Source organism: Phacochoerus africanus, chromosome 5 (genome assembly GCF_016906955.1).
Source record: "Phacochoerus africanus isolate WHEZ1 chromosome 5, ROS_Pafr_v1, whole genome shotgun sequence".
Classification (NCBI taxonomy): domain Eukaryota; kingdom Metazoa; phylum Chordata; class Mammalia; order Artiodactyla; family Suidae; genus Phacochoerus; species Phacochoerus africanus.
The window spans coordinates 102,247,984-102,264,231 of record NC_062548.1 but is presented as its reverse complement, the minus strand read 5'-3'; the positions used below and the strand labels follow the sequence as shown (position 1 = coordinate 102,264,231).

The window sequence follows — 16,248 nt, the reverse complement described above, 5'->3', positions numbered from 1 at the left end:
TGTATGCAAATCTTCACAGCAGCTTTATCTGACATAGCCAAAAACTGTAAACAACTGAAATGTCTGTCAACAAATGAGCAGACAGGGAGTCCTGTCGGTAATGAACCCAACTAGTATCCATGAGGACTTGGGTTTGATCCCTGGCCTTGCTTAGAGGGTTAAGGATCCGGCATTGCCGTGAGCCGTGGTGTAGGTTGCAGATGCGGCTTGGATCTGGTGTTGCTGTGGCTCTGGTGTAGGCCGGCAGCTGTAGCTCTGATTAGACCCCTAGCCTGGGAACCTCATGTGCCTCAGGACCTGCCCTAAAAAGACCAAAAAAAAAAAAAAGAAAGAAAGAAAGAAACTATGAACGCTTTGCCAAGTGATTGTAGCATTTTACATTCCCACCTGCAGTGTAGGAGAGTTCTGGTTCCCTCACATCATTGCCAGTACTGCATGTGGTCAGTCGTTAAGTTTAGGCCTCCTGATAGATATGTAGCAGTCACTGTAAATTTTACTTTTTTATGTCCTGGATATTTTTATATTTCTATAAATTTTCTTGAGCCTTTTTCTGGGATGCACTTAAGTTACTTGGAAACAAAATTGGTTGTTGCGTTGATAGCTTAATGTATATTTGTTAAGTGGGTACGGAGCAGTCAGTGCTCAGTCTAGGGCTTAATTGTTCCCCATTACTTCGGCACGACCTTTTTGTGTACTCTACCCAATACACCGTGAATTATGAGTTTTACCAGTGTGGTTGTTTGGGAACAAGCACTGTTCATGGCCCCGCGTGAGCCCTGGGCCCTGTTCCTGCTGATGCTTTCCCTGGTTTATGGCAGTTTCCTTTCGTGCTCACGGGTGGATGCTGTGTTCGAGGATTATCAGGTTTTCTCTGTGCTCTGGTCCTCTGTCTTCTCAACTCTGGTTGCTTTGGTCTCCCTAGACTCTTGCCATTTTCTCCTCGACTCCGGGCATCTGCCAGACTCTGCCTCAGTCTCCCCACCTTCATTGTTGCCTGGGAACTGTCACAGCAGTGAGGAGGACCAGTGCTTAGGACTCACCTCGCTTGTGTCCCGTTTCTCAGGGATCACTGTGCTTCATTGCCTGATGTGCCAGTGACCGCATGTTTTATGGGTTTTTTCTGCTTTTAAAATAATTTATTAATTTTTGATTTGGGGGAATAAATTTGTAAGAACCCCAAGTTTGTAAATTTTGGTTGTTTCAGATAGGAGGGTGGATCTGGTCCTTGGTATATCCTTTGTCTGATAGGAGAAATCCCAGTTCTTTTAAAAAATAGGTTAAAATCAAGATACGAAGATCTATAATAGGTAAGTGGGCTGGTCAGTAAATTTTCACACATGTATTCGTTTCTATTACTACCACTCAGATCAAGGTACATAACCTTTCTAATACCTCAGGAGGTTCTTTGTACCCATTCCTGGTCATCAGTACCCTCTTCCTCCCCAGGTAACCACTGTGATGTCTACTACCACCTGTTAGCTTGGCCTGGTCTCTGACTTCATCTCAGTGAAGCATTTATCCTTTTTGAGATGATCATATGATTTTTGACTTTTTTTTTTTTGTTAATGTGGTGTATGATGCTGATTGATTTGCGTATGTTGAACCATCTCTAATTTCTATTGCTTTGGGGAGACTGACCTGAGAAAATATTCATGATGTTGATGTCAGAGAGTGTTTTGCCTATGTTTTCTTCTAGGAGTTTGATGGTGTCCTGTCGTATATTTAAGTCTTTCAGCCATTTGGAGTTTATTTTTGTGCATGGTGTGAGGGTGTGTTCTAGTTTCATTGCTTTGCATGCAGCTGTCCAGGTTTCCCAGCAATGCTTGCTGAATAGACTTTCTTTTTCCCATTTGATGTTCTTGCCTCCCTTGTCAAAGATGAATTGACCATAGGTGTCAGGGTTTATTTCCGGGTTCTCTATTCTGTTCCATTGGTCTGTCTGTCTGTTTTGATACCAGTACCACACTGTTTGGATGACTGTGGCTTTGTAGTATTTCTGGAAGTCTGGGAGAGTTATGCCTCCTGCTTGGTTTTTGTTTCTCAGGATTGCTTTGGCGATTCTGGCTGGGTCTTTTGTGGTTCCATATAAATGTTTGGATTGTTTGTTCTAGTTCTGTGAAAAATGTCATGGGTAATTTGATAGGGATTGCATTGAATCTGTAGATTGCTTTGGGTAGTATGGCCATTTTTACAATATTGATTTTCCCAATCCAGGAACATGGAATATCTTTCCATTTCTTTACATCTTCTTTGATTTCTTTGATTAAAGTTTTATAGTTCTCGGCATATAGGTCCTTTACCTCCTTGGTCAGGTGTATTCCGAGGTATTTGATTTTGTGAGGGCATTTATCCTTTTTGCTTGACTTTTTTTGCTCAGCACAGTGTCTGTGGGATCCATCTATATTATTGCTTGTATCAGTTTTTTTTTTTTTTTTTTCCTGGCCCAGCAGTTTATCTGGTGGCTTGAGTGGTTTCCAGTTTTGGCTCCTGTTATATAGCTGCTGTGACATTCTTTTGATGTACCCAAACTCTCATCCCTTTTGGGTAGATACTGAGGATTGGAATTGTTGTATCATGGGGTGGGTATATAAATATAGCTTAGTAGATATTGCTGAACAGATTTCCACGGTGGTTGAACCAATTTTCACTTCCTCTGTCAATGTGTGTGAATTCTAGTCAGGCCACATTCTTGATGAGACTTGGCATTTTCCATTTTTTCAAGTTTAGCCATTATAGGACCAGAAGTTTTCTTTTAGTAGGCCCAAACGTAATTCTTAGGTTTAGTAATATGAGGGCTAGGGTGACCAGCCGTCCTGGTTTGCCTAGGACTAAGGGGTTCTCTGAACATAGGACTTTGGATTTTAAAACCAGGACAGTTCCAGTCACCTTAAGTGAGGCTCTCAGCTGATTTAGTCAGCAGGATGTGAAGGTAAAAGCAGGAAATTCACAAGGTTCAAGCCAAGCCCAAGTACAGATAAGGACCTGGGCCAGCCTTATCTGGTGGTTGTGAGCTCTAGTCAAAAGAGTGAGGGCCCCCTCACTTCTCCCTCTTTTATCCTTCAGGTCTCATCTTAAACTATGTTTCTTCAGAGAAAGCCCAGCTGGCCTCTCAGGCTGCATTAGTTTCCTCTGTAATATTTCTAGAGTACCCTATATACTCTTATAATTCTTACCACACTTGGAAGTATATATTCTTATCTGTAATTCTGGATCATCTGTAATCTTTATCAGGGCAGGACTTTTATGTCTTCCTCACAGATATCTCTAGAACACGTTGGCAGGCACATCAGTACATTTTCTTTTCTCCCCCCCGCCCCCCACCGGAGCGGAGTGTGGTTGTTGGGGGAAGTAGGTGAAACATATGGCAGGGCAGAACATTAGAAGATCTATAAACCATGAGGCTTTTTTTTTTCTTTTAATCAAAGCAAGGGAGAAATAAGTTGTGTTGTAGGAGAATGCTGGCTGCTTTGTCTGTAATGAATGGGAGAGAATGGTAGTCTTGTGGTGCTGGAAAATTCGGTTACTTCTAAATTCTTTTTTTTTTTTTTTAAGTTTTAAAATTGATAGCAAGTGGAAAAATGCATGGTGGCATGTTAAGGCTGCATAAAATTCCAGATGGACTTTGAATATATTATAAGATTGGGCAGCCTTTGCCAGATGCAGTGTTCTTGGAATAAATAAATGTAAAGCAGAAATAGCTTAAATTTCTGATGGGATCCTAACTTGCTGTAGAACAACTTATGAGTCATTGTATCTCACAATGTGAAGATAAAATTTCTGTGACAGGTTTCTGAAACTCAATAAATTAAAAAACCCTTGCTTCAGCCAGTTCTTGTGTTTCTTCTCAGGTTAGACTTTAATATTTCTTTTGTGTAAGTCAATTTTTCTTGTGGTGGAAGCAGTTTTCATGATAACGCTAAGCTGTCATTTGATTGTCCTTCTGATTCTCTCATGAGTATATAGTGGTTTTTCTAGCCTGTATGACATGCGATGACATCATCACTCATGATAATGCATTGTGTTTCTGATTTCCTGTGTTTTAAACATTTCTTGGAGTTCCCATCGTGGTGCAGCAGAAACAGATCCAACTAGTAACCGTGAGGTTGCGGGTTCGATCCCTGGCCTTGCTCAGCGGGTAAAGGATCTGGCATTGCTGTGAACTGTGGTGTTAAGTCAAAGACAAGGCTTGGATCTGTCGTTGCTGTGACTGTGGTGCAGGCCAGTGGCTACAGCTCCAATTAGACCTTTAGCCTGGGAACCTCCATAGGCTGCGGGTGTGGCTCTAACGAGACTAAATAAATTAAAATTTCTTCATTTTAATTGGTAGATGTAACCCATGTAAAACTAAACTTGATGGGATTGAAGAGTATAAAGGGCTCCTGAGATTAAAATGCTTGAGAACAGCTGGCACAAGTATTCTGCCAGAAAAATTTTTTTGTTGTTGTTTTTGTTTTGCTTTTTTTGTTTTGTTTTGCTTCCATACACCTGTGGCATATGGAAGTTCCCAGGCTAGAGGTCGAATTGGAGCTGGAGCTGCCAGCCTATGCTACAGCCACATCTAAGCCATGTATGCAATCTTCACTGCAGCTTTAGGCAACGCTGGATCCTTAAGCCACTAAGTAAGGCCAGGGATGGAACCCTCATCCTCACTGACTCTATGCCGGGTTCTTAACCTGCTGAGCCACAATGGGAAACTCCTCCGGTAAACTTTTGGTGGTTACTCTGTGGAGTGTTTGTCATCACTTTGTGAGTCTATCTTCACAGCAGCTGATTTGGGTGTTACTGATAAATTCTCAGCTGATTTACTGTGAGCATTTCTTGAGGGTCCACCACTTTTACCCCATGAGGAAAACAGCATTGATAGAAGAGAAATGACCCTTCTTTGTTTTCTTTTCTTTTCTTTTTTTGTCTTTTTAGGGCCACACCAGCAGCACATGGAGATTCTCAGGCTAGGGGTCCAATCAGAGCTGTACCCACCAGCCTACACCACAGCTCTCGGCAACACTGGATCCTTAACCCACTGAGCAAGGCCAGGGATCGAACCGTGTCCTCATGGATGCTAGTCAAGTTCGATAACCGCTGAGCCATGAGGGGAACTCCCTGACCCTTCTTTGTTTTCAAAGAATTCTGTGAGTCACATGATTGTAGTGCAGAGCGTACTGTGACAAGTACCTTAAACTTACGTGGGTGTTGCTTTGTAGCAAAGATTAGGGGACTCCTTCACCTGGAGGTTGGTGAGAATCTCATGGATTAGGTATCAAAATCTCAGAGACTCTTCAAATTTACATGTGATCATCTTTCTTCTAGTAACTTTTCATCCACTCCAGTATTCTCCCTATTTGTCTCATGTATTCCCTTATAGAAACATTGACTTTTAGTTCTTTCCTGTTTTGGATCTCCCAAGACGGGCCACTTTTCTCTTTTGTTTCCCTCCCTTTTTAAATCTTCAAACTCAAATTTTATTTGTATATTTATAATAATGTGTATTTATTTGTATATATTTCAGAAATTAATGTTATACGGAATGCCAGTTGAAATTTTTATTTTGGCAGTGTGATACAAAGATATGGAGAGAAGGAAGATATAGGTAAAAAAATGATTATCAACTCTGGTAGCTGTCTCATTAAGGAAAAATACAGTTTAACATGGAATAGAGTTTAGTTACAGGCAAAAGAAGTATTTTTCGGGAGTTCCCGTTGTGGTGCAACAGAAATGAGTCCAACTAGGAACCATGAGGTTTCAGGTTCGATCCCTAGCCTCTCTCAGTAGTTTAAGGATCTGGAGTTGCCTTGAGCTGTGGTGTAGGTCGCAGATGCGGCTTGGATCTGGTGTTACTGTGGCTGTGGTGTAGGCTGGCAGCTGTAGCTCAATTTGACCTCTAGCCTGGGAACTTTAATATGCTGTGGGCGCAGCCCAAAAAAAGAAAAAAAAAAGGAAAAAAATTTTTTTTTTCCATTGAGTTCTATTTGTGTTTTTTTTTTTTTTTGGTCTTTTTGCCATTTCTTGGGCCGCTCCTGCAGCATATGGAGGTTCCCAGGCTAGGGGTCACATCGGAGGAGCTGTAGCCATCGGCCTACGCCAGAGCCACAGCAACGCAAGATCCGAGCCGCATCTGCAACCTATACCACAGCTCACGGCAATGCCGGATCGTTAACCCACTGAGCAAGGGCAGGGATCGAACCCGCAACCTCATGGTTCCTAGTTGGATTCATTAACCACTGCGCCACGACGGGAACTCCCCTATTCATTTTTTATTTTGAAGTATTTAAGAAGCAGAAAAGAGAGAATAATGTAATTATGAACCTACCAGTCAACTTTGTCCTCCCTTATTATGATATACATATTTGCTTCAGATTCTTATAGTGTTCTGTGCATCTCTTCCCAACCCCACTGCCTTTCTGGTTTCCCTGTATGTGAATTACTGTCTCAACCTGGATGTGTTTTTTCTGTTCGTGTATTTATATTTTTTGCTATATAGATGTGTATTTATCTATATAGTTTTTTATAATAATGAATTTTATTACATTCATAGTTTTTGTTGTTTGTTTTTGTCTTTTTGCCTTTTCTAGGGCCGCTCCCGCGGCATATGGTGGTTCTCAGGCTAGGGGTCTAATTGGAGCTGTAAGCCACTGGCCTGTGCCAGAGCCACGGCAATGTGGGATCCGAGCTGAGTCTGCAACCTACACCACAGCTCATGGCAATGCCAGATCCTTAACCCACTGAGCAAGGTCAGGGATCGAACCCGCAACCTCATGGTTCCTAGTTGGATTCGTTAACCACTGCGCCACGATGGGAATGCCTACAGATTGTTTTCTTTATCAGTATCACGCTTTTGTGATCTATCCATGTTGGTATGTGGTTTCACACATTAATTTTTAGCTGCTGAATAGAATTCCATTACTTAGCTCTACTGAAATTTATCCATTCTTCTTTTGACCTTTTGCATTTCACTTGCCCCCCTTATTTCAGGTTTAGCTTGTCTTCTTTTTGATATAATTCAAAGGCCATATGTAATTTACCCCTTTAAAAGGCATACAGGAGTTCCCGTCGTGGCGCAGTGGTTAACGAATCTGACTAGGAACCATGAGGTTGCAGGTTCGATCCCTGGCCTTGCTCAGTGGGTTGAGGATCCAGCGTTGCCATGAGCTGTGGTGTAGGTTGCAGAGGCAGCTCGGATCCCACGTTGCTGTGGCTCTGGTGCAGGCTGGCAGCTACAGCTCCGATTAGACCCCTAGCCTGAAATCTCCACATGCGCTGGCAGCGGCCCAAGAAATGCCAAAAAGACAAAAAAAAAAAAAAGCATACAATTCAGTGGTTTTTAGAATATTCATAGATTTATGTAACGACCATTGCTATTTAATTCCAGGACCTTTTTTTTTGGTCTTTTTGCTATTTCTTGGGCCGCTCCCGCGGCATATGGAGGTTCCCAGGCTAGGGGTTGAATCGGAGCTGTAGCCACCGGCCTACGCCAGAGCCACAGCAACGCGGGATCCGAGCCGCGTCTGCAACCTACACCACAGTTCACGGCAACGCCGGATCGTCAACCCACTGAGCAAGGGCAGGAACCGACCCCGCAACCTCATGGTTCCTAGTCGGATTGGTCAACCACTGCGCCACGACAGGAACTCCTAATTCCAGGACATTTTTATCACTCTAAAAAGAAACCCTGTACCCATTAACAGTCACTCCTTTACTCCCCCTTCACTCATATGGCAGCCACCAGTTTACTTCCTGTCTGTGGATTTGCCTGTTCTGGGTTTTTCTTATAAATGGAATCATAAAATATTTGGCTTTGTGTTTTTCACTTTTGTAATGTTTCATTTAGTATAATATCTCCAAGTTCATCCATGTCGCAGCATGAATCAGCCCTTCATTCCTCTTTATGGCCAAATGATAAATATCCCATTATATGGATATACTACATTTGTTTATCCATTTGTCAGACATTTGGGTTGTTTCCACTTTTTGGCAGTTATAAATAATGCTACTATAAACATTTATTTATAAGTTTCATGTTGATATGTTTTCAGTTCTCTTGGGTATATACCTAAGAATGGACTGGCTTTTAGCAATTTGAGGAGCTGTTGAACTGTTTTACAATGCAGCTGTACAGTTTGACATTCCCAACAGTAATGCACAAAGATTACAATTTCTCGACATTTTTGCTTATTATCTTTTTGATTATAGTCATTCTAGTCAATGTAAAAAACCTTAGTATAGTTTTTTTACATTTTATATTTTATTCATTTATTTTATTGACGTAGAGTTGATTTACAATGTTGTGTTAGTTTCAAGTGCACAGCAAATATATTCATATATATATGAATATATATTCATATTATTTTTCAGATTTATCAGATTTTTTTCCATTATAGGTTATTACAAGATGATGAGTATAGTTCCCTGTTCCGTACAGTAGGTCCTTATATTTATTGTTTATATATAGCAGTGCTTGTCTATTTTATATGCTGCAGTATGTATCTGTTCATCCCAAACTCCTAATTTACCCTCCCCTGCCTTTCCCCTTTGGTAAACACAAATTTGTTTTCTGTGTGTGTGAGTCTGTTTCTCTTTTGCCAATAAGTTCATTTGAATCGTAGTTTAGATTCCACATATAAGTGATGTCATAGGATATTTGTCTTTCTCTTCATTGTAGTTTTGATTTGCATTTTCCTAGTGACTAATAATGTTGAACAGCTTTTCATGTACTTATTGCTTCTTTGTATGTCTTCTTGGAGAAATGTCTTTTTAAATCTTTTGCTCATTATTTAATTGAGTTGTCTTTTTGTTGTTGAGTTTTAAGAGTTTTTTATGTATTCTAGATACTAGACCCTCATGAGATACATGATTTGCAAATATGTTCTCCCTTTCTATGGGTTGTCTCTGCTTTCTTAAGAGTATCCTTTTAAGCACAAAAATTTTAATATTCTTAAAATTTTTTAATATAGTTGATTTATAATGTTCTATTGATTTCTGCTGTATGGCAAAGTGACCCAGATATGTATAAATACATATATGTATTCTTTTTTCACGTTATCCTCCATCCTGTTCCATCACAAGTGATTGGATATAGTTCCCTGTGCTATGCAGTAGGATCTCATTGCTTATCCACTCCAGATGCACTAGTTTGCATCTACTAACCCAATCTCCCAATCCATCCCACTTTCTCCCCCTACCTGGCAAACACAAGTCTGTCCTTCATGTCCATAATCTGTTTGTTTTGTAAATAGATCATTTGTGCCGTATTTTAGACTCCACATATAAGCGGTATCATATGGTATTTGTCTTTCTCTTTCTGACTCACTTCACTCAGTATGAGAGTCTCTAGTTCCATCCATGTTGTTGCAAATGGCATTATTTTGTCCTTTTTTATGGCTGAGTAGTTAATATTCTAATTTATCTATTTTTTTTCTTTGGTTGCTTCTGATTTCATTAGGGATGCCATAGTTGAAGAAACTGTTGCCCAGCCTAAGTCTCACGAAGAGTTACACCTGTGTTTTATTTATTTATTTAAAATTTTTTATTTCTTTGGTTGCACTCACAGCATGCAGAAGTACTTAGGCCAGGGATCGCACCTGAGCCATAGCAGTCACCTGAGCCACAGTAGTGACAACAATGGGTCCTTAGCTACTAGACCACCAGGGAACTCCTACACCTATATTTTATTCTAATCATTTTATTTAAGTTTTAGATCTGTGATCCATTTTGAATTGATTTTTGTACGTGGTGTGAGGGTCCAGCTTTATTCATCGCATGTGGATATCCAGTTCTTAGCAGCGTTTGTAGAAAAGTCTATTCATTCCCTAAATGAATTGTCTTGGCACCCTTATCCAGAATCATTTAATCATAAATGTATGGGCGTACTTCTCGACTCCCAGTTATATTCAATTAATCTATGCCTATCCTTAAGCCAGTGTCACATAGTCTTGCTTGTTGTAGGTTTTTTTTTTTTTTTTTTTTAATGGCCGCACCTGAGGCATATGGACGCTCCCCAGGCAAGGGATTAAGTCTGAGCTGCAACTGCAGCAGTGCTGGATCCTTTAACTCACTGTGCCAGGCCAGGGATCAAACCTTTGCCTCCAGATTGACGCCAGCCACTGCAGTTAGATTCTTAACCCACTGCACCACAGTGGGAACTCCTTGGTTTCTGTAGTTTTGATGTGAGCTTTGAAATCTGGAAATGTGAATCCTATCACATTAGTGCTTTTTCAAAATAATTCTGGCTATTCTGGTCGCTTACATGTCCATATGAATTTTAGGATTAATTTGCCAATTTTTGTGAAAAAGGCAGTTGGAAATTTGGTAGGGGTTGTATTAAATTCATAGATAAATTTAGGAAGCATTTCCATCTTAACGGTATTAAATCTTCTAATCTGTGAACATAGTTTTACCTTTAAGTCTTTAATTTTTTTGCAAAAAATGTCTTGTAGGTTTTAGTATACAAGTTTTATCATTTGTTAAATATATTCATCAGTATTTTTTCCTTTTGGTGCTATTGTAAATGAAATTTTCTTAGAGTTGAATTTTTCATTGCATTCACATTGTTCATTGCTATCATTGATGTTCATTTATCCATCATTTGCCTCTAGACTGACAAACTTTTTCTTTCTTTTCATTCAGATAGTTCCCTAAAATCACAATTGTCATTAAAATCCTTCTAATTTTTACTCAATTTACTTGTTCCTTTTCTGAGGGTTTTTTTTTTCTTACCAGGCAGACTTGAGTTGCATCAATGCTGAGCTATTTTCACTCCAGTAATATGCCTTCAAACATTTGGGTGCTAGTTAAATGCATCTATAGACAACTGTTTAACTACTTGCTTTTCTGTATGGTCTCTACCGTCTTACATCTTATCAGTGTTGGTTGATAGTTGATTAAAACAGAGACCTAAGTTTGTTTGAGAATAGCCTGTGGAGAACCCTCCTTCTGCCTGCTCTCCCCCCTCTATTCTACCTACCATGTAGAGATTATAATTTTGATCTCTTCTGAGAAATACCCAATTCAGGTCAAGTACCTACAATCAATAATGACTTTACCTTCCCTGGATTCTGTCTCTTGTTGCTCAGCTTCCTAAACCATCAGTTGCCTATTCTGGTCCAATTATATATCACATGCCCAATCTCTAAAGCTTTGCCTGAGTTCCTGGTTGTAACCTGCTGCTGAAACTGATCTTTATCCTATACCTGGATGCTCTAGTGTTTCGGATTACTCAGCTACTTTGAGTTCTTCTCTCAGCCCTGCTTCTTGGACAGCCTTACCCCATCCCCTCAGCCTGCATGGTAGTTAGCCTTTGCTGAGCTCTTGGGCCATGGATTCTTTCATCCTGTAGCCTAAAACTGAAATTTGTGAGAGTCTTGTTGGGTCATGCATTGAATGCCACATATTGCCAAAGCACATCTCAGTTAAGTATAGTGATGTTTATATTGCTCCTTAAAACTTCATGCAATCCCTTTGTAGAGCGTCCTTCTGTATTCTTTCTCCTGTTCATACCCCTAGTGACCTATTGCTAAAAAACTCAATCTCAAAGAAAGTGCAGTAAATAATTCTTCTATCACTGCACTATTTGTATGGGACTTCTGCTTCAATAACTTCTAGAAGGCAGCAAATTTGATGTTTCACCAAGTTTGGTTAAAAAAATCATAATGTAAATATATTACCATAATTTTTCCAATTATATATAAAATACAAAAGTATTAAATTCATAATATAAATATATTACCATGATTTTTGATGATGATAGTTATATTTGGTCTTTTTAAATTTTTCATTGTCTAATTGCCCGTTTTTGTCATTGTGGTTGTTTAACGTTTTCAGGATGTTAATGGCATGGGAATCACTCTTGTTCAGAAGCCAGTAAGGTTTATACAAATATTTAAATGAAATTTAACTTACAAACTTGAAAAAAAGAGTTTCAGGAGTTCCCGTCGTGGTTCAGTGGTTAATGAATCCAACTAGGAACCATGAGGTTGCGGGTTCCATCCCTGGTCTTGCTCAGTGGGTTAAGGATCTTGCATTGCCGTGAGCTGTGGTGTAGTCGCAGACGCAGCTCAGATCCTGTGTTGCTGTGGCTCTGGCGTAGGCTGGCAGCTACAGCTCCGATTAGACCCCTAGCCTAGGAACCTCCATATGCCACAAATGCAGCTCTAGAAAAGACAGAAAAAAAAAAGACAAAAAAGAAAAAAAGAGTTTCAGACACTATTATGATTTCTGTGTTTGATTGTGTTGAAATTCAGAGATTTTATTCCTTTTCACCTATATCAAGAGGTTGTACAAGAAAATAAGATTTGCTGTTGTTACCATTATTTGTAGAGCTTGTTGCTGTTAGCTCTATAGGGTACACATTAGAATTCAGCTAGCTGTGTTTTATGGAACAACAGTTTGTCAAATCCTAATTAGGTAAAGAGTACAATTTTGTATGTGATATTTGCTGGTGCTAATAGTGCCAATGCAGCAATAACTTCATTGATTTCCACTGGTGAAATGTTATTAGACTTGCAAGTAAATGGTTCTTTTAGTGCTGTATTTCACTTTGAGTATTTCATTATAAAGAACATTCAAGGAATTTTAAGTCACGTTCTGTTTTTGAGCTAGATGAGCTGTTTTCTAAATCAGTTTCTAATTTTTATGTTTTATTTATTTATTTATTTTTCTTTTTAGGGCTGTACCCGCGGCATATGGAGGTTCTCAGGCTAGGGGTTGAATCGGAGCTGCAGCTGCTGGCCTATACCACAGCCACAGCAACACAGGATCCAAGCCACATCTTCAACCTATACCACACACAGCTCATGGCAACACCGGGTCCTTAACCCACTGAGCAGGGTCAGGGATAGAACCCGCATCCTCATGGATATTAGTTGTGTTCATTACCGCTGAAGCACAATGGGAATTTCTCAGTTTCTAATTTTTACAGATTCATTTTCAATTCAGAATTTTAAAAGTTTGAAGGTAGAAAAGAGCTGACATTTAGCTCATTCATTGCCTTCATACAATTCAAAAGAACTACAACTAGGATGTCACATATGATAAAAGCTCTTTTGTGGTTTTGGTTCCATATGTAAGAAATTTGTAAGAATTATGAAGAATATAAATGTGTTGCTCTGTGTGCCTGAGTTGCCAGTCAATGTCCAAAAATTAAGACCTCTGAGGCCTAACCTTGGGCTTCATTTCCTGAGTGAGAAGCCAGCCACCTACCTCCTCCTTGACTCTGAGTTCTCAGTGCTCCTGCTGTTCCCACAGCTTCACAGTCTGATCTGGTTCAGGTAAGGCTGCAGAGGATCTGTGAGCCTCTGTAGGTATATTTATAAAAATTTTTTATCTAAAATGATTTGTCTTTTTTTTTGCCTTTTTGTTGTTGTTGTTGTTGTTGCTATTTCTTGGGCCACTCCCGTGGCATATGGAGGTTCCCAGGCTAGGGGTCTAATTGGAGCTGCAGCCACCGGCCTACGCCAGAGCCACAGCAACGAGGGATCCGAGCCGCGTCTGCAACCTACACCACACAGCTCACGGCAACGCCGGATCGTTAACCCACTGAGCAAGGGCAGGGACCGAACCCGCAACCTCATGGTTCCTAGTCGGATTCGTTAACCACTGCGCCACGACGGGAACTCCATCTAAAATGATTTGGAACTAGATCTGTAAGTGACATCCAGTCGTTTTTTTTCCCTTTAAAAAGAATACTAAGGAGTTCCCGTCGTGGCGCAGTGGTTAACGAATCCGACTAGGAACCATGAGGTTGCGGGTTCGGTCCCTGCCCTTGCTCAGTGGGTTAACGATCCGGCGTTGCCGTGAGCTGTGGTGTAGGTTGCAGACGCGGCTCGGATCCCGCGTTGCTGTGGCTCTGGCGTAGGCCGGTGGCTACAGCTCCGATTGGACCCCTAGCCTGGGAACCTCCATATGCCGAAGGAGCGGCCCAAGAAATAGCAACAACAACGACAACAAAAAAGTCAAAAGACAAAAAAAAAAGAAAAAAAAAAGAAAACTAAGTATAGTGTTTCGAAAAATTCTCAGGTAAAAGCCTTGTCTCCTTTTTTCTGGCCTTTCCTTCCAGTCCTGCTTCCCAAAGGCAGTTGCTTTGAATTGTTTCTTCTTAGTAGAAACTTCTTTGCTTACTGATTGCCTCCAGCACCTTGAGTAGTGCCTCTTTTGGGTGCCTAATACAGTTGTCCCTTGAGTAATTCAGGGGTTGGCGCCCTGACTTCCTGCACAGTTGGAAATCTGCATGTCCCCCAAAACTTAACTGATTGCCTACTATTGACTGGAAGCCTTTATCCATAGCATAGACAGTTGATTAACACATATTTTGTATGTTATATGGATTAGTAAGTAAGTTAGAGAAAAGAAAATATTGAAATCATAAGAGAAAATACATTTACAGTTTGATACCATAATTTTGTTATCTGATTATAAGTGAGTCATCTGTCACTACCTACATCAATATTGCCTTATACAATACAAAGCACTGTGGATGTTATCTGTATTACTAACATTAGACATTAAAAATGAAAAAAAATGTGGAAGTTCCCGTCATGGCTCAGTGGTTAACCAACCCTACTAGTATCCATGAGGACGTGGGTTCAATCACTGGCCTCACGCAGTGGGTTAAGGATCTGGCGCTGTGGTGTAGGTCACAGACACAGCTCGGATCCCAAGTTGCTGTGGCTGTGACCGGCAGCTGCAGCTCTGATTTGACCCCTAGCCTGGGAACCTCCATATGCCGCGGGAGCGGCCCAAGAAATAGCAAAAAAAAAAAAAAAAATTGTTGCATGCAGTTTTACAGTCATATTCATAATATACTATTGGAAACATTGTTACACTTTTAAAAAACCGCTTATCTCTGATTATAGGCTGATAAGCAGTTTTTTCAATTACAAGAGAGAGGCACTATAACATAATGAATGATAATGATAATGTAATTCTTGAAAGTAAAGTTATAAAACAGTAAGCAAATTAGCACGGGATTAATTTTTTTTATTAAAAATTACCCATGTAAGGATAGGCTAGTATCTGCATATATTTTATGAATTCATGGCATACCTTTTTTAGTTTCTCGGATATTTCTAAGCTACATGGTTCATCTGCAAATTTTTTCAAATTGTTTTAAACCTCCAAAAAAATTTTCCAATATACTATATTTATTGAAAAAAAGTCCACGTATAAGTGGACCTGTGAAGTTCAAACTCACATTGTTCAGGGAAGAACTATAAATCTTAACTCTACTTTCAGACTTGACAGTTTATGCACTTCTAGGTCGAATATGGTTTTTCCTCTTGAATGGCATTGCTCGACCGTCTTCGCACACAGTGTTGCTGTTCTTTTGTGATTCCACTCTGACTGTAGTTTCTTGGCCTGTGCCTAAACTTCCTGTAAACATTTATGATCTTCTCTTGCTATCACTTAAAAAGAATAAAGTGTGCTGGGAATTCTGTCTGGATGCTCAAGTCTCACTGGATACTTAGTAAAGGGAAATTTTCTTGAATCATTTTTTGATAGGTCTTCCCTCATCCTCCCTGCCCCCCCCAAAAGAGGTAAAAGAATCTGTTTTCTTCCTGGAACTTTTTTTAGAGGGATATTGGACCATGTTCATTGTTTAATTATTTAATTTTTTCGATTTTAGTTATCTTTTATTTCTGGGAGATTTCATTAGCATTATGTTCTAAGCCTTCTATTAATTTTTTATTTGTGTTATCAAATTTAAAATGTGTTATACTATTTCTTGTTTTCTGATTATATACTCTTTATATGGAGTATTCTGGGATTCTGTTACTATCTTATAGATAGACTTTCAACCCCTTCCTCCTTTTTTGCTCTCACCCCACTCTTCGTTCTCACAATACTTGGTATCTTCAAGGGCTAATTCAGTACATGCTCTGAGTCTGCCTTCTCCAGGGCATCCCTCTGTATGCATAGAGATTGTCATAGCCTTCCCTTGGATAGGTGTGCCATTTTTTTTTTTTTTAATTGTACACGTCTGCTAAAATTTTTGTTGTTGTTATTGAAGATCTTTTTTCCATTGTTGCTTCATTGTCATTGAGATGTTATTTTGGTGTGGTTTCATGGGGGAAGAGGAGATATTTGCATATGTTCAGCCATTTAAAAATTGAAGTTCTTTTTTTGTTTGTTTGTTTTGGTTTTTAGGGCATATGGAGGTTCCTAGGCTAAGGGTTGAATTGGAGCTGCAGCTGCTGGCCTACACCACAGCCACAGCGACACCACATCTGACCCACATCTGTGACTTAAACCATAACCCAC

General features: G+C 39.9%; 1 protein-coding gene across 8 annotated transcripts in view; it reads left to right on the top strand.

Moving 5' to 3' along the window:
• MTA3 (metastasis associated 1 family member 3) overlaps positions 1-16,248 on the top strand; it is a 229,128-nt gene that overhangs the window by 91,782 nt on the left and 121,098 nt on the right. The gene's annotated exons all lie outside the window — the stretch shown is intronic.